Source organism: Balaenoptera borealis (assembly GCF_965194805.1).
Source record: "Balaenoptera borealis genome assembly, chromosome: 11".
In the NCBI taxonomy this organism is placed as follows: domain Eukaryota; kingdom Metazoa; phylum Chordata; class Mammalia; order Artiodactyla; family Balaenopteridae; genus Balaenoptera; species Balaenoptera borealis.
This window is the reverse complement of record NC_138868.1, coordinates 57841369-57865143: the sequence shown is the minus strand read 5'-3', so window position 1 is coordinate 57865143 and position 23775 is coordinate 57841369. Positions and strand designations below refer to the sequence as shown.

Sequence of the window (23775 nt, the reverse complement as noted above, 5' to 3'; positions counted from 1 at the left end):
CCCAGAGGACAGGCGGTCCGGGGACCAGGTCCAGCCATCCATAAAGGCTCTCCAGAGGCTTTCCTTACACTGCTGTGCAATGACAAAAACAGAACACACTTGGGGGGTGGGGGGGGAAGTAGAAGGATGTTTCAAGCTAGAGAAGAAACATGGCAGAGAGAATGTTCTCTCTGTTCTGTCTGCCATGTTTCTTCTCTAGCGTGAAAGGGACAATCATACACAGAGTCTGGGTCATGAGGAAGGCTACAGAAGCAGAGGAGGGAGCCAGAACCCAGGGAGTGAGCCCTGTGTTGAAAACCTACTAAGAACCAAGCACTTTTTGTCTTCGGGGCAATCTTGTAGGGTAGACGTCTGAGTCTTTTCTAGGCTCAGTTAATGCTGCAGTAATAAATGAACTCCAGAATCTCAGTGGCTTAACACAGTGGTTTATTTCTTGCTCATGCTACCTGCCTAAGCCAGGTCGGTGGAGGGCTCTTGCTCTACCTAGTGACTCAGAGGCCAGCCTGATGAAGGCTCTGCCATACTTTAGGTGTAGCCCCGGGAACAAGTGGCCACCTTGGTCTCCGCGGCAGGGGAAGAGGTAGTCAGAAGGTTAAGCGCTGGCTCTGAAATGCTTTGGCCCAGAAGTGACACGCAGCCTGTGGGCCAAAACTAGTCACGTGGTCCTGCCTGATTTCTAGGGCTCTGGGAAATGTGGATATTTGATGGGCAGTAACTGCATCTGCCATAGTAGATATTATGATTTCCATTTTACAGGTAAGATAACTGAGACTCAGAGAATGTTTTTCTTTTACATTTCATTTAGTTGTTTTAATCTGGTGTACCTACCAAATAACTCACATTCAGACCTAATAATATTAACACATTCTAAAGGGATTATCAGTAATTTATTTTTTTGACTCAGAGACATTAATTATCTTGTCTGAGGTCTCCCAGCTAAAAAGCACCAGAACCTAGATCATACATAACCTCTGATTCAGTCATTTATTTAGCAATTCAGCAAAGACATATTGAATATTGACAAAAAGGCCCAGCACCATGCTAGACTCTCGGGATATAACAGGGAACAGAAACAAAAACGAAGGAAGCTTCTGCTCTCAGCCTGATGAATGTTTATAACTACAAACTGGGATAAATTCTCGGCAGTGGAGACATAATGGTTCTCTGAGGACACCTAGTAAGATTTTTGCCTTTCTTAGAGAGGGACAGGTAAACTAGGGTCACATTTATTGACGCATTGTGCCAAGTACTTGACTGGTGCATCTCATCAAACTGCCGCAACCCCAAGAGGTAGTTCTTACAATTCCATTTTTAAGATAAGAAAACTGAGGTTCACTCAGCAAGGGAAGAGGATCGGGCTGAAGGTAAACTCTTCAGCCCCATCCATGCTCACTTGTAAGGCGGACGTGACTGTTAAAATTAAAAATTGAATCTCTTCCTCCACTGCATCTAAACCCAAGAAATGTGGTCTCCTCGTCCTCCTCTAAATCCCCCCATCCAGGGCCTTTCTCTCGTTGGTTCCCCCAACATCCCACGGTGTTACATGTGAATGTAGCTCTCAGCTCTGACAGAGGCGCCTCTTGGAGCCTAGAGACGGGGTCACTCATCCCCACCCAGAGAGCTGGGCCCAGAGCGAGGCTTCTTGAACTCACCTGCATTGAGAGAGAGAAGAAATTGCAGAAACATAGGTAGGAGGATCTGAGCCTGGCAGGATGGGGTTGAATTTGAGCCTTGGTACTGGTGGGTCCTTCTGTCTGGAATGGTCCCCCTTTTCTCTCTGGCCTCATCTCCCCACTTCCCTCCCCTCGCACTTTGGGCTACATTTACACTGACCTCATTGCTTTTCTCCCCTCCTCAGCACATGTGACCACCTCCTCTGTCCCCACACTGGTCCAAGCCACCATCTCAGACCTGGATTCTTACAGTGGCCTCCCCAGGGGGACCTGCTGCCACCCTTCCCGCCCAGGATCTGACACAGAAGCGTCCGTTAAGACATCAGTCAGATCAGATCACTCTTCTACTCAAAGCCCGCTAATGGCTCCCCAGCTCATGTAGAGGAAAAGCCTCAGGCCTCACGCTGACCCCCCAGGACTCACCTGAGCCGGCCCCGTTTCCCTGCCAACCCCATTCCTCACTCATGCCAGTGGCCTCTTTGCCCTTCCTTGAACCATAAACACACTCCCACCTCAGAGCATGAGTCATAGAAGCCTTTTTCCAGTCTTGGAGAGAGCTCTTCATGCAGAGGGAACAGCAGTGACTAGATCTCCAGGTCACCATCCAAGGGAGCAAAGCACAGATGCGGCTGAATCAGCAAACCAGTGTGTTTGCTGCTCAAGGAACAGCGGGAGGCCAGAGGCCACCAGCGTGAGCAAAAGTGGCTACAGAGGAGGTGAGAATGGAAGGCGGTCCTCACCCTCTGGGTCTCTCTGTGCCCCTCTTCTGTTTCAGTGTTTCTAGGTAGCATTTATCTCCACCTGACGCACTGTATATTACTCTGTAAATTTAATTGTCTGTTTTCTATTCTTCCCCCATTGGAATGGAAGCTCCATGAAGGCAGGAAGTTACTTTGTGTTGTTCCCGGCAGGGTTCCTACACCTGGAACATAGCAAGCGCTCTGCCTGCCCATCAGGGCCACGCCCCTGCAGCACATCACACAGGCACTGTCCCCCCATCCCCATGGGCCCGGGCAACCACAGATCCTCATCTGTAAGCCCCTGGTGCCTGGCACGCAGGTAGGGTCCAGTTACTGTTTGTTGGCCTGAGCTGAGTGGACCAGAGCGCTTTGGGAATTGCAGCCCAGGGGCCCTGTCCTTCTCCTCTGCAGGTTCCCTCACCCTCAGTCAGGAGGCAGGAGCCCTCATTCCCAACTGAGTCCCCTCCTGCTCAACACCTGCCTCGGAAATCAGGAAGATGAGGCAAATGGGACACTAATGAAATTCAGAGAGAAAACTAAATTGGGAGGTGTTGCAAACACCGTGGAGGAGGGAAATGTGGTTTAAAAGGCTCACTCTCTCTCCAGGGTGGGAGGGGGAGTGGGGGCATAGAGAGAGCGCTGAGCTGGAGGGAACATCGCACAGGCCCGCCGCTGACACCTCCGTGTGGGGTGGCCCGTACATCACTTCAGCTCAGGGGCCTCACTGTTCTGACTTTAAATGAGGGGCCTTTTCTTTGCTTGACTCATTCGTTCATTCATGCCTTCCCACCACCTTGCCAAAAAAGATGTGAGTGGGCTACCAAATTTTAATTGATTAATTAATTAAGACCAAGAGCGTTTCACGCAAAATTAAGGTAGAAAATAAGGGAGGAAAATTAGAGAAAGGAAGAAGAAAAGATGATCAGATTCTTGGGAAGGGGGGTTGCAAACCACTCTCCACAGGATGGCACAGGTTCTTGTGACAAGCGCATGGGGCTGTGAATGTGAAAGATCTTTAGGGATAGGAGAGCTCTGGTCCCGTTGCAGTAAGGATGACCAGTGTCTCCGAGTACTTCCTAATCCATTGTCTGTTTCTTCAGCTGTAGGCATTGGCTGGCTGCTGTGTGCCAGGGACCCCTCATAGCTCACTTTTTTCTCTCTATCTCGTCGAGTGCTCACAATACCCTACAAGGTGGTCTTTCCCGGCTTGTTTTAGAGATGCGGTGATTGAGGCTCAGAGACACTGAGGTGCCTATCTCTTCAGCAAATGGTGCTGGGACAGCTGGAGATCCGCATAGAAAAACATGAAGTTAGACCGCTTCCTCACACCATATACAAATATTAGCTCAACATGAATCATCCACCCAGCACCCTGGTGGGTGCCACTAGGGTAATCATTGCCATGGAAGAGTGTTGGGAGGTCGCGCCCTCCTGTTGGAAGGCTTAGGATGCCAGGCAGAGGAGCTGGCATGTTCTGTTATTCTTGTTTAAGAAATGAGAAGCCACTGAAAGTTTCTGCACAAGCATTGATGACTTGATGGTATAGAATTTACATGTGCAGAGGACTGTGGTCATCAACGGGCAGATAAAAGTCAGCCACTACTCATTCAAATTCACTAGCAAATAAAGTCATGTCAGTGATCTAGAAGAGAAGGGCGAATGAGGAAAAGGAGGAGGAAAGAAACTAACAGCTAATCAAGCACTCACTGTGTGCTAGGCCTTCACCATGTTATCTAATCATCACAGCAGTTAGGTGGTATTTTCTCCATTTTACAGATGAATAAACTGAGGCATCCATTCCCTCTCGCCCTTGCCCAGGATACCTTACTAGTAAAGGTAGTGCAGAACTGGTAAATGCAGATTCAAACCCAAGTCAGTCTACTTCTAAAGCCCACGATTGCTTTTCCCACAACTCCACCTGGGCTTGGCACTGTTTCTTTGACCTAGCATGTTTACTGCTACATCCTGCTCTTTTTTAAATGCGTTTCTATCTTATCTTTCAAGTACACTTTTTAGCTCTTGGAATGTCAAACAGGAACACCAGTTATGCTTTTTTGTTCCACCCTTTTGGAGTCTACCATGGCAGCTCCCCTGCACACAGCAGACCGTCAGTAATCCCACTTCTGTATTGCTTACTTTTCATAGAAGACTTGGCCATTATTGAGATGTTAACTATTACCTAGCGTTATTAGTGACTCAGAGACGACTGAGTGGTCAGGCCCTGCTAGAACCATCCATCCTGGTTGGCGATGGGAACCTGGGAGGTCAGAGGGCTTGGGATAGATTCATTATTTTGCTCAGGGTCCAGTTGGAGAAATAATCCTAATTGGAACATCCTAGTTCTTGTATAAATACTGAGTAAGGCAAATAAGGCTTCTGAGGCTAAGAATGTGTTGTCACAGATGGTGCCAATTATGGCAGTGAAGCAAGGATAAAAGAACATTGACTGAACTCTTACTGTGGGTTAGTATCTGTGCCGGGCACATTGCATATTTTATTCTCATTATGAAAACCTATGTGTTCTGGGCTCTGTGAGATAGGGATACCCCCATTTTCCGGCAATCAAACAGAGACACAGAGAAGAATCTTGCTCAGGGACACATACGTCCTAGGACCTGGTGGAACTGGGGTATGAAGCCAGGTCTGTCTGACTCGCCCTTGGGGGTCACCACGCTGTTCTCCAGCTGGAGAGGAGATGCTGAGTCTTGTCCCGGTGAGGCGCCGCCATGCTTCCACGTGTGAGGTTCAGTGGTCCAAGCAGTGCTGCCATGGCCATCCATATCCTTGTGCTGGCTTCAGGCTCTTTCTGCCCAGACCATCTGTTTATCCTCCAAGATTCCTTTTCCCTCCCTGAGTTTGCACCTTCATCTTCACTCCAAGCACATGGCATGCCCACCACCCTACCATGCTACCGTCCTCTTTCAGTACCCTGTATCTGCTTCATCAATGTCTGGGCTCAGTGAACACATAGATGGTCTTAGGAGGAGGAGGAAGGATCCGGTGACCTAAGGCGAAATCTAAAAGGTGATACAGATGGAGCTTGAAACTCAGGAGTTCCCTATTTTCTCAAAAGAGGAATCCCTGTGAGGGAACCATTTTTGGACAGCGTCCGCCAATGTTTTGGGAAGTGAAAACTAGGCAGCCGTAGAAGGCCGAGGGTGGAGTTCTGCCCGTCCCCGAGGCCTGCAGGGGTCGGGGTTCAGGTAGGGATGCAGCCACTGCTGCAGATGTCCCTGCCCTTCTGCACCCCCTTTAATGTAATCCCTATTTACCTGTCCCCCATCACTCAGGCTGCACAGCCCTGGGTGTACAGATTGATTGCAGACCCATTTATAAACCTGCTTTATTTCCAGATGGGAAAGTCAGTGTCATTCCCCTAGGTGGGTTCAATGACCAAATGCTCATAAAGGTAGGGCTTTCTCCCTGTTGCTAATGGCATCTTCAGCGGCACGTCTCCGTGGCCAGTTTAGCCAAAGCAGCCAAGGTCATGGCCTGAAGGCCCTCTTCCGAGGCTGTAAACCTCTGTCACTATATTGCCTTGACTTACCTGCTGTGAAATGGGTGTGCTTAGGTATCTTCCACCCCCCCACTTCTTTGTGAAAGCTCCCCAGGTGGGCAAGAACAGCCGATCAGCATCTCTTAGCACAGAATCCTTTGCCTCTTTGGGTTCTAACCCTGGTGGAGAAGCCGAGTGTGCAGAAAACGCTCCAGGAGTGAGAACAGACATTTGTTGGGTACCTATTATATGTCAACCACTGCACTAGGCATTTCACAGTCCATTTAACCCTCACAACTACCTGTGAGGTAAGCATTGTTATTTCTGATTCACTGATGGGGCCATGGAGCCTCAGAGCGGGTCAATGACTTGAAGTCACACAGCTGGGAAGTGGGGGAGGCTGGAAGTGAATCAAGGGCATCTGCGGCCAAGCCCGACTTCTGCCCCCTGGGTTGAAATTAATAAGAACGACGGCAGCAAGAGCCACCGTCGGCGGCGTGCTCATGACACACACCTGACTTGTATTAGCTCACTGAATCACAGCAACAACCCAGGGATATCAGGTACTCTTACCGTCCTGATTTTACCCATGAGGAAACCAAGGCACGGAGAAGTGCTTTCAGAATGAAACATTTCCTGAAAGTGGGTGATCAGGAGGTAAGCCCTAGCAATCTGTCACCGTTGGCTGCTCTGTCATAAATACGTCTTGTCTGAAATGAGCAGAGGCCTTGCTCACAGGATGTACTTAATAATATTTGGTTACTGATAATGAACTCCACGATGTTCTTGCTACCCACTGGAGTTGGAATTCTGGTTGCTGGTAACAGCCTGGGCTAGCCACTGAGCTGCCCCTTGCCGTGGGAGACTTCTGATAGGTCAGGGGATCCTAGAGGTGGAATTCCAGATGTTAGGAGCCAAGCATGGTAGCAGGATATATAGTGGAAGAGAGCAGGCTCTACAGTCAGGCTGATGGAGTCCAAGCTGCCTTACCAGCTCTGGACTCGGAGCAAGTTACTTGATCTCTGCTTCAGTTTCCTAATACATGAAATGGTTATAATAAGAGCCCCTATCTCAATGGGCTGTTGTACGGATTTAAAATCTCATAAGATGCTTATAATCAGGGGTAACTCAAAAAACAGATGCCCAGTAGCTGAAGTGTTGTATCACAGAACATCAGTTGACAGAGTTGGACTTATGAGGTGATCTAGTTCCATGCTTTCATTTGCAGATGAGGACACTGGTGGCCAGAGACAGGCAGTGATTGGCCCAAGACACACAGCATTTTCGTTTTCTGATTCCAACGCTAGGGTTCATTCTGATACTACACACAGACCATATATAGAACAGCCTCAAGAAGCCCATATGTCAGTGTCATTTATAGACGTTTTAGTTGGTTATCTTTCAACCTGTTTTTTATCTTTTTTGAGAGTCTCTTCTTTGTTTATGCTTTGACTACCCTTATATATTTCTTTAAATATTATACACATTTATTTTCTGAATCTAATCATTTTAGCACCTGTAGTACTCATAGGTCTGATTCTTTTGTTCATTATTTCTGCTGTCTCTTGCTCATGGTGGCTCATTTCCTCCCATGTTCTGTGAATTTTCAAATCATGGGTTCATGGCTGTTAAAACTTTGTGGGGCTTCTTTGAGGCCTGAGTTGAAAATTCATCGGTCCGGAAAGGATTTGCATTTTCTTCTGCCAGGTGCCTGGTGGAACCATCGACTTGGGGTCACTTTAAATTCAGTGCTCAGCTTGGACTTAGGGTTCTTTTCTGGCCACAAGGTAATATGCAGTCAAGCACCAGAGCCACGTGAGGACCACTTTGTGATTGGGAATTTTCAGAGGAGACTTTAAAAATTTTTCCTTTCCCTTCACCCAGCCCCAGGGCCAAGTTTCCTCACTGTCTCCTTTAGTGGGGTGGAATTTAGTTTTTTTCTGATTCACCTGTTCATTAAGGCATAAATGTCTCCTTTTGAAATCCTAACCTAAGTGAGGTCTCAGTCTGACTTCTACCTTTTGAAGGACTTTGACTTTGCTACTTTCCTTGACGCTTTAAAACTAAAATCCCCAGACCACTAGGGACTGGCAGATACCCCCCAGGACCCCCAGGACTGTCCCCGGATTCGTGATATCTCGTGGTCATCTGACCTCTGAGTATTTCCTTCTCTTTCTTGACAGGTCAGCTCTCTATATTTGTTTAATATTTATTTGTTTATTTATTATTTTCTTATTTATTTTTGGCTGCACCGGGTCTTCTTAGTTGCAGCATGCGGGATCTTTTAGTTGTGGCATGTGGACTACTTAGTTGCAGCATGCGGGATCTAGTTCCCCCACCAGTGATCGAACCCAGGCCCTCTGCATTGGGAGCGTGGAGTCTTACCCACTGGACCACCAGGGAAGCCCCTCTCTCTCTATATTTTTTAATTGTTTGTTTATATGTTTGTTTAATCTGGTATTTTCCATGTCCTGCATTAGGGGAATTCCTTAGAGTGAATAAGCAGCCATACTGATGGAAACAGAATTTGAAAGTGGTCACCACTGTCTTTCTTTGGTGTGAACAAGGAGCTTCATCAGCTAGGATTTCCCTGGTTATTATGGGTTGGCAGTTTATTGTATTTTTGCTCCAGAGTCCATGAAGTACACCAAGAGAGTCAAGGGGAAGTTTCCAGACAACAGGCCAAGTCCATCTCTCAGGGTTATCATCATCATCACTCTTCTGAGGTCTCACCCTGAGGTTGCTCATCTCAACCCCACAGGGGCCTCGACCAAGAACATTACCTATAGATGTTGTCAAATGAAAACTCTGATTTTGTGATAGGGGCCCAGAGGTTACCTTGAAGCAGGCCTGCATGTCACTGCTATGATCCAGCCGTCCCCAGCGTGATCCTTGCTAAACCTTTAGCCACGTGCAGCAGAGGCAGCCTGGGCAATCTTACGTTCATTCGCCCGTTGGTTCATTCACTCCACAAACATTTACTGAGTACCTGCTCCATGCTGTGCCCATGTTAGGCCTTGAGATGCAGAGATGGATAAGCCATAGTCCTTCCTCGTGTGTACAAGGACATTTACATGGACAAGGACCGTTGTCTGATCTTTGCTTTGGCAGAATGAAACTGGAGGTGGAAGGGAGCCAACCCAGCCTCGGGTAAGGACGTCTAGGCAGGCTTCTCATAGGAAGTGACAAATGAATGTAAAGTATGAGGAACAGAGAGCAAATCTAGAAACAAAAAGACCATGACTTGCCAGTCCCTCCAAAGAAAACATGAACACTGCACTTGAGAAGAGATGGCACATCTTATTTTCCCTTCCTGGTTTGGGTTTATGGGGTAGACATTGCTGTCGTCCACTCCGGGGCCAGCACTTTGACCCCGCTATAATTTACACATCCTCAGCAGGGGCACTGCCATCCCCAAAGGGCGAGATTGGTCCTTGGGGGTTAGGGGTGAAAAGAAATCTCAGTTATTACAATGGCTCGTGGTCCCCCAAAGAGCCCAGTACATAACAGATATATAGTATATGTGCGGTATTAACATTTCAAAGGAAGTAGGGGAGTTTGGGGAAAAAAAAGTCTATAAAGCCTTCTTAGCAGCAGGGTTTTGGGAGTGCGGGGTGGTGGTGGGAAGGATTATAGTGAACAAAAGACAGAACCGCTGGTGTAACTGGATGAGCAGACGCGTTGGAGCCAGATATACCTGTTGAAAGCCACCTCTCTCACAACTGGTATAATCTTGGACAAATGAATAGCTCTCTCTGTGCCTCAGTTTCCTTATCTGCTAAATGGGATACGAACACCTACCCTCACAAGGTTGTCCTAAGGATTCAATGAAATCATACATGTAAATCTCCTGGCACTTAGTAGGTACTCAATAAATGTTATTAGGCATGAGTTCCCTGCCCCACCCAGCCTAACATATACGTGTTCAAGAGAGGGCCCAGAGCTGAAGAGACTTGTTGCAGAAGTTGTTTTAATTGCAGACCACGAACAGCCTGTAGAGGAGAATTCCCCTCTGGGGCCACGTGAACGTGCAATGTCCCAGGAGCTCTTGGAATTATCCAAGAGAGGGATCGGGTGATCCATGTGAGTTATCAAAGACAACATTTCCTGGTTCTTCCTTCAGAGACACAATTAATATTCAACCTGTTTGGAGCAATTCACGTCAGGGAAGCTGAGACATGCAGGTGGAGTTAAAGCTTTTGAGTGATTGTCTTTTAAGGGAGAGAGTCTGGGATTTTCCCAGGGGTTACTAGTTAAGTTGGGAGGCTCAACTCGAGCTCCTGGCCTCTGTACCACCGTTTAGGGAAGACACGGTTGACCCAGCGCCAGCCAGGTGGGGTGTGAGTAGGAGGGAGTAATCTGTGGAAGGAGGGAGGAAGGATGGCAGGAAGAGGAGGCTTGGGTGGCCTTTCTTTGTTACCCCGAGACTCCATGCTTCGCTCTGTCAACATCCTCACCAGTGCCCCACTGAGGGCCTGCAGAGATTAGAGTTACCTGAATAGTGCCTGGCACAGAAGAGGCCCTCATTACGTATATGTTGAACAAGTTATTAGCTTTCTCCCCTTCCCCTAATAATTATAACTAATATCATTACTAAATACTGTGTTGTTTTACTGCTTTATCTCAACCCTCACAGTAACTCAACTATTATTCTCATCATCATCATCCCTATACCCCTTTTACAGATGAGGAAACTGAGGCTGAGAGAAGTTAGGACATTACCCCAGAGGACTAGGTTGCAGAGCCAGGGCAAGAAGCAGCTCGCCCCGCTTGACTTCCAGCCCTGAGCTCACGTCCACTCTGCCGTCTCTGCATCTTCCTGAGGGCGAGGCCAGAGGCTGGTGCAATTCTGAATCCCAGTGGCTGGCACGAGGAAGGGAGAGAGCCATGCTTTGCAGCAGTGGGCCTGGCTGGCCCCCTCCTCCTGCTCTCCTCCCCCAGCACTTCCGCAGCCCCGATTCCCGTCTAGGCCTGTCCGAGTCAGGCGAGACTGGAGCGCGGCCGCCTCTATATTGCTGACATGTAGACCAAGCCCATGAGCAGGGAGCGCAGCGGTGCTCCTGGGGGCCTTCTTTCTGACACCTGCTCTGTTTCCCCACAAGGCCTGTCTTCCGCAGTGATGAACAGTGTCTCAGTGGGTTCATTACCTCTGCTCAGAACGTGTCAGAGCACAGGCCTAGCAAATCCAAGCATGGTCTGGAGGAGTTCTCTGCAGCTCCCCCAGCTCCTTCAGCCCCAACGGACTCCCCCTTCTCATTCTCCCCGCCACCAAAGGAAACACACACACACACACACACACACACACGCAAGAAAGACCAGGGAGTCGGGAGGCACTGGAGATAAACTAGGTTATGAAATAATGAAATCACCTCTCACTCTGTAAAGCACGTTGCTGTTGGCCGGTATTTTCCTGTCTGTTCTCTGGTTCATCTTCACAACGACCGTGAAGGGATGGAGGGTTTGCTGTTGCCGTCTCAGCCAGGAGGCGAGGGCATGCTCCGCCCTGGGCGCTGTGGGTTCTCCAGGAGGAGTTCCAGGGCTGGATGACCTTTGACATCTTCTCACCCAACCTCCTCCCTACCTAGACGCCCAGAGCGGGGAGCATTCTCCTGCCCACATAGGTGGTAAGTGGCAGCACCAGGGCTTGAACCCGGAACCCGCTGGCTACAGAGGCCACGTCCTTCCACTCCTTTGTGTGGGGATGCCTCAGAGATGGGAGAGAGGCCCTGGACAGCCACTGGGCCCAGACAGTCGGTAAAATATGGGGACCCTCAAGGAGGACAGCATCCAGGTTTGGAGAAATACTGGCCCAGCGGCTTCATTGCGCTTGTGTCTTGTCTTGGAGGCTGTGGGATGGACTCAGATCCAGCCATGCCCAGTGGCGGCTTAGAGTGGGGAGATGGAGGGGAAGTGGGTGATGTGGAGTTTAGTGGGTCTGGAACACTCTGGAGAGAGGCTGCTTCTTGTGCTGTTTTATGCACCTCACCGGGTGCCTGCAATTTTGGAAAGAGGTGTTGCTTTATTCTCCCAGACAAGAGTAATATTATCTCACTGAAATATTAACGTGCAAGACAGGGACGAGGCTCCAAAGAAAAGCAATAAAACCAAGGAGCTGGGCCTTCAGGGGTGTTGAGGAGGGAGCTCAGGGCGGCCTCCAGGATCGCATCCTCGAAACAGAAGTCTGCTTGTGACTCTTGTCTCCTTAGTGATTTTCTGTGGCTTCCCCTCGCCTCCAGAGGAAGCCCAAACTTCTTATAGTGTCATAGCAGGCTCCGTAGCACCCCTTTTCTCAGGAGAGTTTGTCATCAACGGCAAGGAGCTCAGGCTCTGGGTTCAAACCCTGTTCCTCCTTCCAAGGTGTGTCACCAGGAGCAAGTTTCTTAACCACCGTGTGCCTCTGTAACTTCGCGTGTAAAATTGACACGACGGCAGTTTGTCGTGGTGGTGGTTGTTAGGATCAAGTGAGATGTTTCACATAATGCTGTGGGCACAGCGCCTGGCCCATAGCATTTTCAATCAGTGTGAATTGTGATATTATTATTATTAGCAGCAGTGGTAGCAGCTGTAATTGTAGTACTTCCTTGCCCCAGGGCCTTTGCACGTGCCCTTCCTTTGGAGTGGGGAGCCCTTGGGATGCTTTAAGGCTGTCAGAACCTTCCTCATCCTCCCAAGCCTGCCTGGAAGGTGAGCTCTGTGGCAACCCGCTCTGACCTAGGCCGGTGCCTTGTTCCTGCCTCCCTCCAAGGATGGGTCATCACAAAGCCCCCTGGGCTTCTCAGCACGTTGGTTCTAGTTCCCTGGGCCACACAGAGCATTTCTGGGTGTCTGGGGGCCTTCTGAGGGCACCAGGCAGCCCCCATGGGTTGTTCATAACACGAATCTGTCACTGCCCCACGCTCTGCCCAGAACTAAGAAAGTCATAATTGATGTTTGCAGGGATTTAGGCAGAGCAGGTTAAAGCTACCTGGGCAGGGGCGTAGGTGGCACACAGGAGGCCAGGGCCACGCCTGTCTCCCTGCACCTGGCAGTAACAGATAGGATCAGGGCCTCATTATCCACCCACTGGAAAGAAAATCCCCAAACAGCTTTAACCTGCGGTTAAAAGAAAGTTCCCAGTGTTTTCTGTTTCCTTCCAACTGGCTTTCTCTAATCCTGCACTGTTCAGACAGCCACTTTGCTGCAATTCTGGAGTTTTCTCAAGGGCCTCAGGAGATGCCAGACTTCATTCCGCCTCCCTTGAGTGCTACCCCCGTTTCATCTGCTCTCTTTGTGATTTTCCCATTTGGGGGCAGCCCACCCACACACCCAGGCCAGAGAAGGAGCTTTGTGACCAGAGGGGGCATTCTTTCAGACACTTGCCCCAGAGGCTGAAGGATTTGGACAGGCTTCCTTGCACCCACCTGAGGCTTAGGATCACAAAGCAGGTAGGTGCCTGGGTCCCACTTCCTGAACACCAGACCTGAGGGGTGGCCAGAGCCTTGATCTCAGTTGTCACCCTGAGCCCTGCACTCTGGGCCACCCTCTTGTCTGCACAAGGCTGGACCAACATTAGTAGTATCCCTTCCTCCCTCCCTTCCTCCCTCCCTTCCTCCCTTCCTTCCTCCCTTCCTTCCTTCCCTCCTTCCTTCCCCCCTTCCTCCCTTCCTTCCTTCCTTCCTTCTTTCTCTCCTTCCTTCCTCCCTTCCTTCCTTCCTTCCTTCCTTCCTTCCTCCCTTCCTTCCTTCCTTCCTTCCTTCCTTTCTTCCAAGTATGAACCCCCTTCACATCAAAAAGTAGAATAAATACTATAGTACAAATCCAAATACCTACCACCCAATTGAAGGACTAAAACATTATAGGTATTCTAATAGCCAAACACTGGAATAAGTCCAGATGTCCTTCACAAAGTGAATGGTGTTAACAAGTTGTGGAAAGAAGTGAACCATTGATACCTGCAGCAACTTGGATGGGTCTCTAGGGAATTGTGCTGTGCAAAAAATTAAAGCCAATTCCAAATCATTGCGTACTGTATGATTCCACTGATAGAACATTTTGAAATGACAGAAATTTAAAAGTGGAGGTCAGGTTGGTGGCTGATGGGGTTTAGGGACAGGGCTAGGGGGTCAGAGTGAAGTGGGTGGGCTTATAGAAGGGCAACACAGAGATCCTTGCAGTATCTTGACTGTGATGATGGATACACAAACCTAGACGGGATAAAATCGGGTAGAATTTGACACACGCATACAGGAATACAAGTAACACCGTAGAAATCTGAATAATATTGGTGGATTATATGAATATCAGTCTGCTGGTTGTGATAGTCTATTTTGCCTTTGCAAAATGTTACCACTGTGGAAACTGGGCAAAACATATAAGCAATCTCTGTACTCTTCTTACAACTGCTCGCCAATCCTATTCCTCTCCTTCCTAAGAAGCAACCAGTATCCAGAATTTGGTACTGATCATTCCCACACCTGTTTTTAGACTTTTGCTGCATATGTACCTATGCATAAGTAATGTAATGTTGTTTGGTATATTTTTTTTGTTTGTTTGTTTTTAAAGATATTTGCCATGTCTTTCTTATTTAGGTCTTTTTTTTAAAATTTATTTATTTTTTATATTTATTTTTGGCTGTGTTGGGTCTTCGTTTCTGGGCGAGGGCTTTCTCTAGTTGCGGCAAGCGGGGGCCACTCTTCATCTCGGTGCGCAGGCCTCTCACCATCGCGGCCTCTCTTGTTGCGGAGCACAGGCTCCAGACGCGCAGGCTCAGTAGTTGTGGCTCACGGGCCTAGTTGCTCCGCGGCATGTGGGATCTTCCCAGACCAGGGCTCGAACCCGTGTGCCCTGCATTGGCAGGCAGATTCTCAACCACTGCGCCACCAGGGAAGCCCCGTTTGGTATGTTTTTAAACTTTGTATACATTGTATTTTGTTGGAATTTACCTACTGTGTATAATTCATTGTGTGAGTATAACAGTTTATTTGCTCTTTCTCTTATTGATGGACTTGGTTATCTCCAGTCTTCTGGTGTAAACTGCGCTGCCATGGACCTTGTTCATGTTCCCTTGTGCCTTGTGCAAGAGTTTATCCAAGTGATACCCTAGGGGCACTTGGAATGTCCAGGTCATAGGGCATGTGCATCCTTAGTTCTACTTGAATGGCTAGGTCATAGGGCATGTGTATCTTTAGTTATGCTAAACACTGCCCAGCTTCTTTCCAAATTATACCTATTTATTCTCTCTCAGACAGTGTATCAGAATATCTGGGGCTCTGCATCTTTGCCAGTGTGGTAATGTCAAACTTTTTAAAATTTTGCCAACCCACTGGGTGTGAAATAGTATCCTCCTGTTTAAATTTCCTTGGCTTCTTCTCCCATGAATCATGATTATCTCTGCCCACATCCTATCTCTTCCACCCGGACTAGGAGCTCCTAGTCACAAGTTCCCAGATATATTTGCCAAACTCATAATAGGGGCTCAAGATTTGTTGAATGAATGAAAAAAATTATAATAATTCTAGATGCTCTTACTTGGAAGGATCATGATTTTCTTTTTCATACTATTAAAATATTTAATCATGGGCTTTAAAAAAGAATATCTTTGTTGAGATATAATTCACCCATTTAAAGTATATGATTCAGTAATTTTTAGTATATTCACAGAGTTGTGCAACTATCACCACCATCAGTTTTAGAACATTTTTATCACCCCCTTCTCCAAAATACCCATATCTATTACGGTCACTCGGGATTTCTCCCTAACCCCCCAGTCCTAGGCAACCATTAATCTGCTTTCTGTCTCTTTGAATTTTCCTATTCTAAACATTTCATGTAAATGTAATCACACAGTATGTGCCCTTTAGTAATAGGCTTCTTGCACTTAGGATAATGGTTTCAAGGTTGTAGAATGTATAGTACTTCATTTCTTTTTATTGCTAAATGAATTCCATTGTATGGATATATCAATTCATCAGTTGATAGACATTTAGGTTGCTTTCACTTTTTTACTATTATAAATAATGCTGCTCTGAACATTCATATACAAAGTTCTTTCTGGATATATGTTTTCATTTCTCTTAGGCATATACCTAGGTGAGGAATTATTGGATCACATGGTAAATCTATGTTTAAGCATTTGAGGAACTGCCAGACTGCTTTCAAGTGTCTGTAGCATTTTGTGTTCCCACCAGCAATGTATGAGAGTCCCAATTTCTCCACACTTATAATTATTTATTTTTTTGATTACATCTCAATCATGGGCTTTTGAGTCAAGCAACCTGGGTCTAGAATCCCAATTTTGCTGTTTACTAGCTGTGAGACCATCATTAACTTTTCCCTCCATTTTCTTCCTCTGTAAAATGGGATTAATATTACCCACTTTTCAGGACGGTTGTGAGAATGGATTAAATAAAACAATAGGCTTATAAAACCCTTAGCACCGTCAGGGGTGCAGCCAGCTCTCCTTGGAACAAAGTAATAGAGATAACTTATCATTATGGGTCTCCTCTAGTCTGCTGTCTTTCTGACTGGGATACTCTTAAGTCACCTAGAACCTCCGTGAGTACCTCTTCTCCACTGGTTGGGAGCTAAGCTGTGAGTGAAAAGCCCAGAGAGCTGCCCATCATTAATTCCCAGAGCTCAGAGCAGATGCCAGAGCAGTTCCACCATCATGGCGATTCCCAGAGCTTCCAGGGGCCACCACTGTGTGCTGTCCCACCTTGGCACGGTCTCACAAGGCACCTCCCCACCCCTGGCAGGGTAGAAGGGCAGAGAACCTTAGCAGGCCCCAGTTTAAGAAGCCTCAAATTGGGTCTGAACCACTTGAGTTTATTTAAATAGTTTTTTTTTTCTCCTTTTCTTTGGCAGGAGCCACAGTTTTCAGTCCATCATTTTTGCAACAATCACAAACATTATCTGCACGCCCAGGCATTGTATAAGAAAAACAAAAATGATTGCTTGCTGAGTGCTACTGTTGTCTATTTTGGTGATGACTCCACAGATGGGAAGGACGCAGCTCTGTGTTAGAGCAGCAGAGCTCAGTAATGCCAGGGCGTGGGGAGGGGGGACAGGGGGAAAGTTCTTCACGGTGGGGGAGACCTGGCAGTCAAAGTGGCAGTGGCTCACGGGACAGGGTCTGTTCATGGCCCTGACACATCCAGGAGGCACAGGCTTATCATCTCCATCCTAACTCACTTGCCCAGTCCTCCCCACCTTAGTCAGTGAACCAGAAACCTGGGTACTCTCTTGATTCTGCCGTCTTTTTTGTCCCGCACGTCTAATCTCTCAAATGCATCCATTTCTCTCCATCATCTCATTCCTGCATCACTGCAGCAGCCTCCTTACTGTCTTCCTGCCTCTCTGCCTCTAGCCTTGCCCCTCCCAGTGGACGATACATGCTCCAGCCCACAATGATCTTCCCATAAAACAAATAAGATCAGGTCACTTTCCACCTTAAACCCCTACAAAGGCTTACTTTTGCCCTGAGAATAAAATCCAACTTAAGCCACTCACCCATCTCTTCTCCATGCTTCTACAGCTTACTGTGATCTCTGCTACTGCATCAACTATATCAGGGGATCATTTATCTGTCTTCCCCATCCACCCCTAGGTTCTTTAAGGACAGGAATTCTGGCTTATTCATGTCAGTATCCTTACATATAACAGAACTTCTGGCTCATGGTCAGCACCCCCCAAAATGTTTGCTTCCCCTTACATTTGAATAGTTTTTACAGTTTCTAGAACTCTTTTGCCTTATTTGTTTCTCTCTTTGACCCTCACCACCCTGAGCTACAGACAGTAGTTGTTATTCCCATTTTACAGATAGGAAACCTGAGGCTCAGAGATGATTAGTGATGGTTCAAGGCTCCTACACACCATGCAGATGGCAGAACTATACTGGCATACAGGTCTTCCAGAGGAGGCAGCTCTAGAACCCCATGAAGAAGGCCAGACAGGTTACTATTGCCGGTGCTTCTCAAAGTGTGGTCCCTGGACCACCAACACCAATATTGCTATTAGAAATACAAATGTGGGGCCCCACGCACAAGATTATAGAATAGCAAGTTGTCAAGCCCAAACTTCCCAGCTATCTTCCAGCCAAGATAGCATTCTCTGTGTTGTCTGATGTCTTACTTCTGGAGTTACTCATGTCCTTCAGCCCTAGTCATGGGCTCTGCTGCACCAGTTAGAAGGAAACCTTCTTCCTACAGACCCTCTGCAGTATGGCCTTTTTCCATAAACTCAGAAAGCTATGTGGGACATAATAGTGCCCATCCTTTGAGCATACTTCCTACCAGGACTGATTAAACCTGGTCTGACAAGTGTCTCTCCTGGGTGACTCTGAGTGTTAAGGTGACCAGAGTATGAGTCACTTGTAATGCCCCGGGTAGAAGTATTTCCAAGGCAGGATAATCCTCCAGTGTGAACAGAAACTACATTGTCAGGCACAAAATTCAGAGGCTGTGCTTGTGCCTGGAACAACAGCTTTGTCCTCTCCTGCCCTGCCTTGACTTTGAAACATTCTGTCAAGAATGATCAGCCTGGAATTGAAAGGCATCCACATGCCAGCTGAGCAAGAGAGAGGTGGGTTGAAAATAGAAGTTTCCCTCAGTGGTTTTGCTGGATGCCCACGTCCCTCAAAGACACCAAGCATGGCCACACAGTGATGAGTAGTAAGCCTAGAAGGCCTGGCCTGCATCCTCTGATGTGTGACCTTGGATGATTCTTGCCCCCTCTGGGCTAGATTTGCAAAGGTGCTAAATCTCCAAGGCCATTTCTGGCACTGATGTGGCATGTCCTAGGGGGATTGCAATGGGAGTCTGGCCGGCTTGCTCCCAACTTCACAGATGGGGAGTCAGTTGATACTGCAGAACACAAGTCAATCCCAGCTGTTTCAGCTGAAATTGTGTGGCCATGGCCCCTAAACGACAAGGGGAGAGGAAGGAGGGAGGTCAGTGTCCTCCTGAATCTCAGTGTCTCTGGCTCTGAAGGGCTGTTAAAGGTCATCCCATCCTTTCCAGTCTGCCTGTCCATTCCTAAGTCTCCTCTAGCCCATTGGTTCTCAGATTTCACCGTGCACCAGGATCACCTGGAGGGCTGGCAAAACACAGACTGCTGAGCCTCAGCCCCAGTTTCTGATTCTAGTAGATCTCGGGTAAAGCACCAGAATTTGCATTTCCAGCAGGCTCCTGGGTGACGCTGCTGCTGTTCTAGCGTCACAGTGAGGACCACTGCGCTGCAGCATGTCGCCCGGCGGCCATCCTACTTCTGCGCTCCTGTGTCCTGTGATGGGAGCGCTCCCTCCTGAGGCGGCCCTTCCAACCCTTGGGCAGACCCTCCTTGGATGGCGTTTGTAACCTGTCTCCTCTGTGGCTTCCACCCACTTTTGATAAGTCTTAGAATCCAAGGCAAGTACAAATACTTGAAGGTGAGAATAATCACAGTCACCCTGTCTTGCCAGGCACTGGACCAAGCACTTTACACGCAAAACTTCGTTGATCCCCTCCAATTATACAGGGATTAAAATATTCTTTCTGTCTCCCAAGATCACTGTAAAAATCAAAACAATCAAAAAATATGAAATTACTTTGGAAACTTATACACTGTTAAGAGTTTTGTTTTTAAGCTTTGTATTAATTTGCTAGGGCTGCTATAACAAAATACCACAGACAGGGTGTTTTAAACAACAGAAATTTATTTTTTCACAATTGTGGAGACTAGAAGTCCAAGATCAAAGTGCCAGCAGGTTTGGTTTCTCCTAAGGCCTCTCTCCTTGCCTTAACAGATGGCTGCCTTCTCACTGTGTCCTCATTTGATTGTCCCTATGTTTGTGTTGTCCTAATCTCTTCTTCTTATTCCAGTCATATTGGATTAGGGTCCACCCACATGACCTCATTTTACCTTAATTACCTCTTTAAAGGCCGTATCTCCAAACACAGTCACATTCTGAGGTGCTGGGGATTAAAGCGTCAACGTATGAGTTTGGGGAGGACACAGTTCAGCCCATAACAAACTTCTAAATAAAGCTTGATGAATGATTAGCTGTGTGGCCACAGAGAAGTCACCTAACCTCTCTGAGGTTGTTTTCTTCATCAGGGCCCAGCTTGTAATGCTTCTAGGTGCCATGAAAGGATCTAAGCAGAGAAAAAAGATACTTCAACTTCCTAGGGAATTGGATATAGAGATGAAAGGTGATCAGGATGGAATCTGGCTGAGAATCAGAGGAGGAAGCCCACTGTCCAGGCACCACTTTAGGCTGGAGGCACGGGGCCCTAATTCACATAGGGGAGGGAGTCTGCAGAGGGAGCCGGCACTGTCACATCATTCCAGAGCTTTGGGGAGAGGCAGGGCTCCTTGGGAGATCATGTGTGTAAGCCTTTGCCAGCTTGCCCCTCCCCACCCCAATCCCCCAGCTAATCTGTTACTCATCTGCAAGGTTTCCGGCCAGGATGCCACCATCATAGCCGCCCCCCCCCCGCCCCCCGTGGATTCCAAAACTTCCCAGAGAGGGGAGGAGTGGTGGGAGAACATGGGCTTTAGAAACAAGCTAAATAGCTATCAACAGGAGAATCATTAACTCAATGATAGTTCAGCAGAGCTTGTTGTTGACGGTATTATCATTACAAGCATTTACTGAGCAGTTTTAAGGAAAGTACTACACTTTACCTGCCTAACAATCCCAAGATGAATACTATTATTGACCCCATTTCATAAATGTGAAAACTGAGGCTTACAGAATTTAAGTAGCTGCCCATGGCCACAAAACCTGCAAGCTACAAAAACAGAGTCAGGACTTGAACCCAGATCTTTCTGAAGCAAAACATATGTACTTTAACCTGTATATTATATTCAAGTTAAAAAATTGCGTTGGAGAAGAATACTTAGTGACAAAGGAAAATACCTTTGATGTGATAGTCAGTGGAAAAAAAGACATAAAATGCACTATCTCAATTCTATAAATAAATGTATGTGTGTGTGAGTGTGTGCTTGTGTGTGTGTGTGTGTGTGTTTAGAGAAGGGAAGAGAGAGGCAGAACAGACTAAGACCAGCGATTATTTCTGGATGATGAGATTACCCTTCATTGTTTTCCATAATACCTAGAATAAATATAATACTTTTTTAAAAAATTTATTTATTTATTTTTATTTTGGCTGTGTTGGGTCTTCGTTTCTGTGTGAGGGCTTTCTCTAGTTGCGACAAGCGGGGGCCACTCTTCATCACGGTGCGCGGGCCTCTCACTGTCGCGGTCCCTCTTGTTGCGGAGCACAGGCTCCAGACGCGCAGGCTCAGTAGTTGTGGCTCACGGGCTCTGTTGCTCCGCGGCATGTGGGATCTTCCCAGACCAGGGCTCGAACCCGTGTCCCCTGCATTAGCAGGCAGATTCTCAACCACTGCGCCACCAGGGAAGCCCTATAATACTTTTTAAATCAAGGGAAAATGGATTTTTTTAAGTGGAAGCAGATAGAGCAAGGGATTTGGAAGGAGACAACCTGGATGAGACCCCCAGCTCTGACTCCCCCCAGCATCTGGAGCTGCTGTGCTGTCTCTGAATTCTTCTGAAGGATTCTTTCTGGGGCTGGTGGGGAGAGACAAGGAGTTACGAAGTGTACCTGATTGGGGTTCTATTTTCAAAAGAGGCCTGCGCTGGCATCCCCAGAGGTGGAGTACAGTGTATTTCCCTAAATAACCACTGCTAGTTTTAGAAGGCGCCCATGAACTGCGTCCAAGGAGAGAGGGAAAGAGCAGCGACTGGATGCTTCTGGACACCCTGCAGGTCCTGAGCTGGGTCTCAGTCCCTGTGTTCAGAGGTGCCCGCCTGGGAAGTTGCCCGCCAGCCTTGCTGTGCCCTTAGTTGGTGCAGCAGCAGGGCCGCTGGTGTCCCTTCTGCTGTGACGGCAGAGAAGGCTGGGGGACCAGCTTGAGGGGAATATTTTACACCCTTGAATGACATGCTCTTTCCAAGCATTGTCAGCTCCTGGGGCAGGACATGTCTGGATTTGATGTCTCTTTGCCGAGGCAAGAAAACAGGCAGAGGAGGATTACTGTCTGGGGGCAAAGCCCCCAGGATGTGTTTGTGAAAAGTTTTAGAGATGGGCTGAAATTGACAGAGATTAGAGACAGGTAGAATCATAGATCCACTTCATGCAGCCGCCCTGCAGAGGGCCCTGTCCAGCCCTGGGCTTGCATTCCTGCAGGGAAGGGCACTTCCCCCGGGAGAGCCCCCCCCCCCCCATTTCTGGAGAGTTGGTTGTTTACAAGCTTGCTCCAAGAGGCATGGCATATCCTCTGCCCAGCATACGTAATGATTATATGTAAACATGGTGATGCTGAACTTGAATGGCCTGCTTACCACGATTATCAGGTAGTGTCATCAGTATTCCAGCTCCACTCTCTCATTTAATCTTCACAAAAGCGTTCTGAGTTAGACATGTTATTATTCCTATTTTGTAGATGAGGAGGCTGAACCAATGCCATGATAATAACGATATCAAATGTTTATATACTGCTTAATGTATTCCAGGCACTCTTCTGAGTGGTTTGTGTGAATTAACTAATTGAATCGTCACAAAAACCCTTGGATGCAGGTAGCATTAGCATCACCTCCAATTTGGAGACGGGGCCTCCAAGGCACAGAGAGATTAAGTTATGTACCCTAAAGTCACAGAGCTTGTAAGTGGCTGAGGCAGGATTTGAACCTGGCACTTCAGCTCCAGCAGCTGCGTTCCTGACTGCCAAGGAACCCAGCCCGCTTTCAGTCACACCTTTGCCATAAAGAGGAACTAGTGCCAGCCCCGTTTTCTAGTTGGCACAGGAAAAAAGCCCTGGGAAAGGGTCTGCGGTTGGCATGGAACATCCAGGACTCGAAGCCTTTCTCCATTTTGCTGAAGTCCTATCACCCGGGGCATGGCATCTATTGACCACACACATAGCCCGTACACACATAGCCTGGCCTTGGGGGGAGAAAGTGCCTTCATTCCCGGGACCCAGACTGCTGCCACAAGGAAGCTGGTTGGAAGGTTCTAGAAATGTAGGTAAGGCCGGCTGTAGGCCAGGCCTATCACAGCAGAGAGACAAATCCCCAGGTCCTGAGGAGAAGACAAAGCGAGCTTTGCGGTCTCCTGAGCCTTCTGTTTGCTGAGCAGCGTGGTGCGGGGAGAAGCCTGAGAACAGGTGTGACAGAGGCCCTGAATTTCCCTGGAAACAGCCCTCAGGAAACATGGAGAACGAGTCCCGACGCACGTGCAGCCCTCTGCCCTGTGCGTTCCTGACGACAGCGGCTGTCGCTTGGAGGACCAGGCAGGTCTGACGGCTCAGACACGGTCACTACCCCCGACAACCCTGGGAGGCAGGGCTGAGGATCCCGATTCCACAGGCAGAGAACCTGAGGCTCAAGGGGCCCCAGAACTAGTGAGTGGTGAGGCTCAGGCTTTTGAGAATTGTAAGCAGCAGCTTTCAGACCGTTTTCTCATTTGATCTTTTCAATAAGCCTATGCGATGGGTGGAGGAGAGGTTGTTATCCCTATTTTAAAGATGAGGAAAACTGAGACTCAGAGACACACGGTGATTTCTCCAAGTGTCACAGAGCAAAAGAGCACCAGTGCCTGGACTCGAGGCCAGGCCTGGGGGGCTCAGATCGGTGTTCCCTCTGCTCGGCCCAGGCCGGTGGCACGTTCCCTGGTGTCCACCAGTCATGTCCCCCTCTGGACGCCTCGCCGGCCAGGCTGCTCCAGGCTCCAGACACTCCCGTCCTTCCTTCCCCTCCTGAAACCCTCCCTATTTTTTAGCTCCATGGGCACTGGAGCTAAAAAAAGTATTTAAAGATTTCATGTAAATATGCCACTCTCTTGTGAGAGTTTGGTTAACAAAATCCTTCCTATAACATCGCCTGCCG

The 23775-nt window shown here is 48.0% G+C and overlaps 1 protein-coding gene across 1 annotated transcript in view; it reads left to right on the top strand.

The window, feature by feature from the left end:
- TENM4 (teneurin transmembrane protein 4) overlaps nucleotides 1–23775 on the top strand; it is a 756454-nt gene that overhangs the window by 235185 nt on the left and 497494 nt on the right. The window lies entirely within an intron of this gene.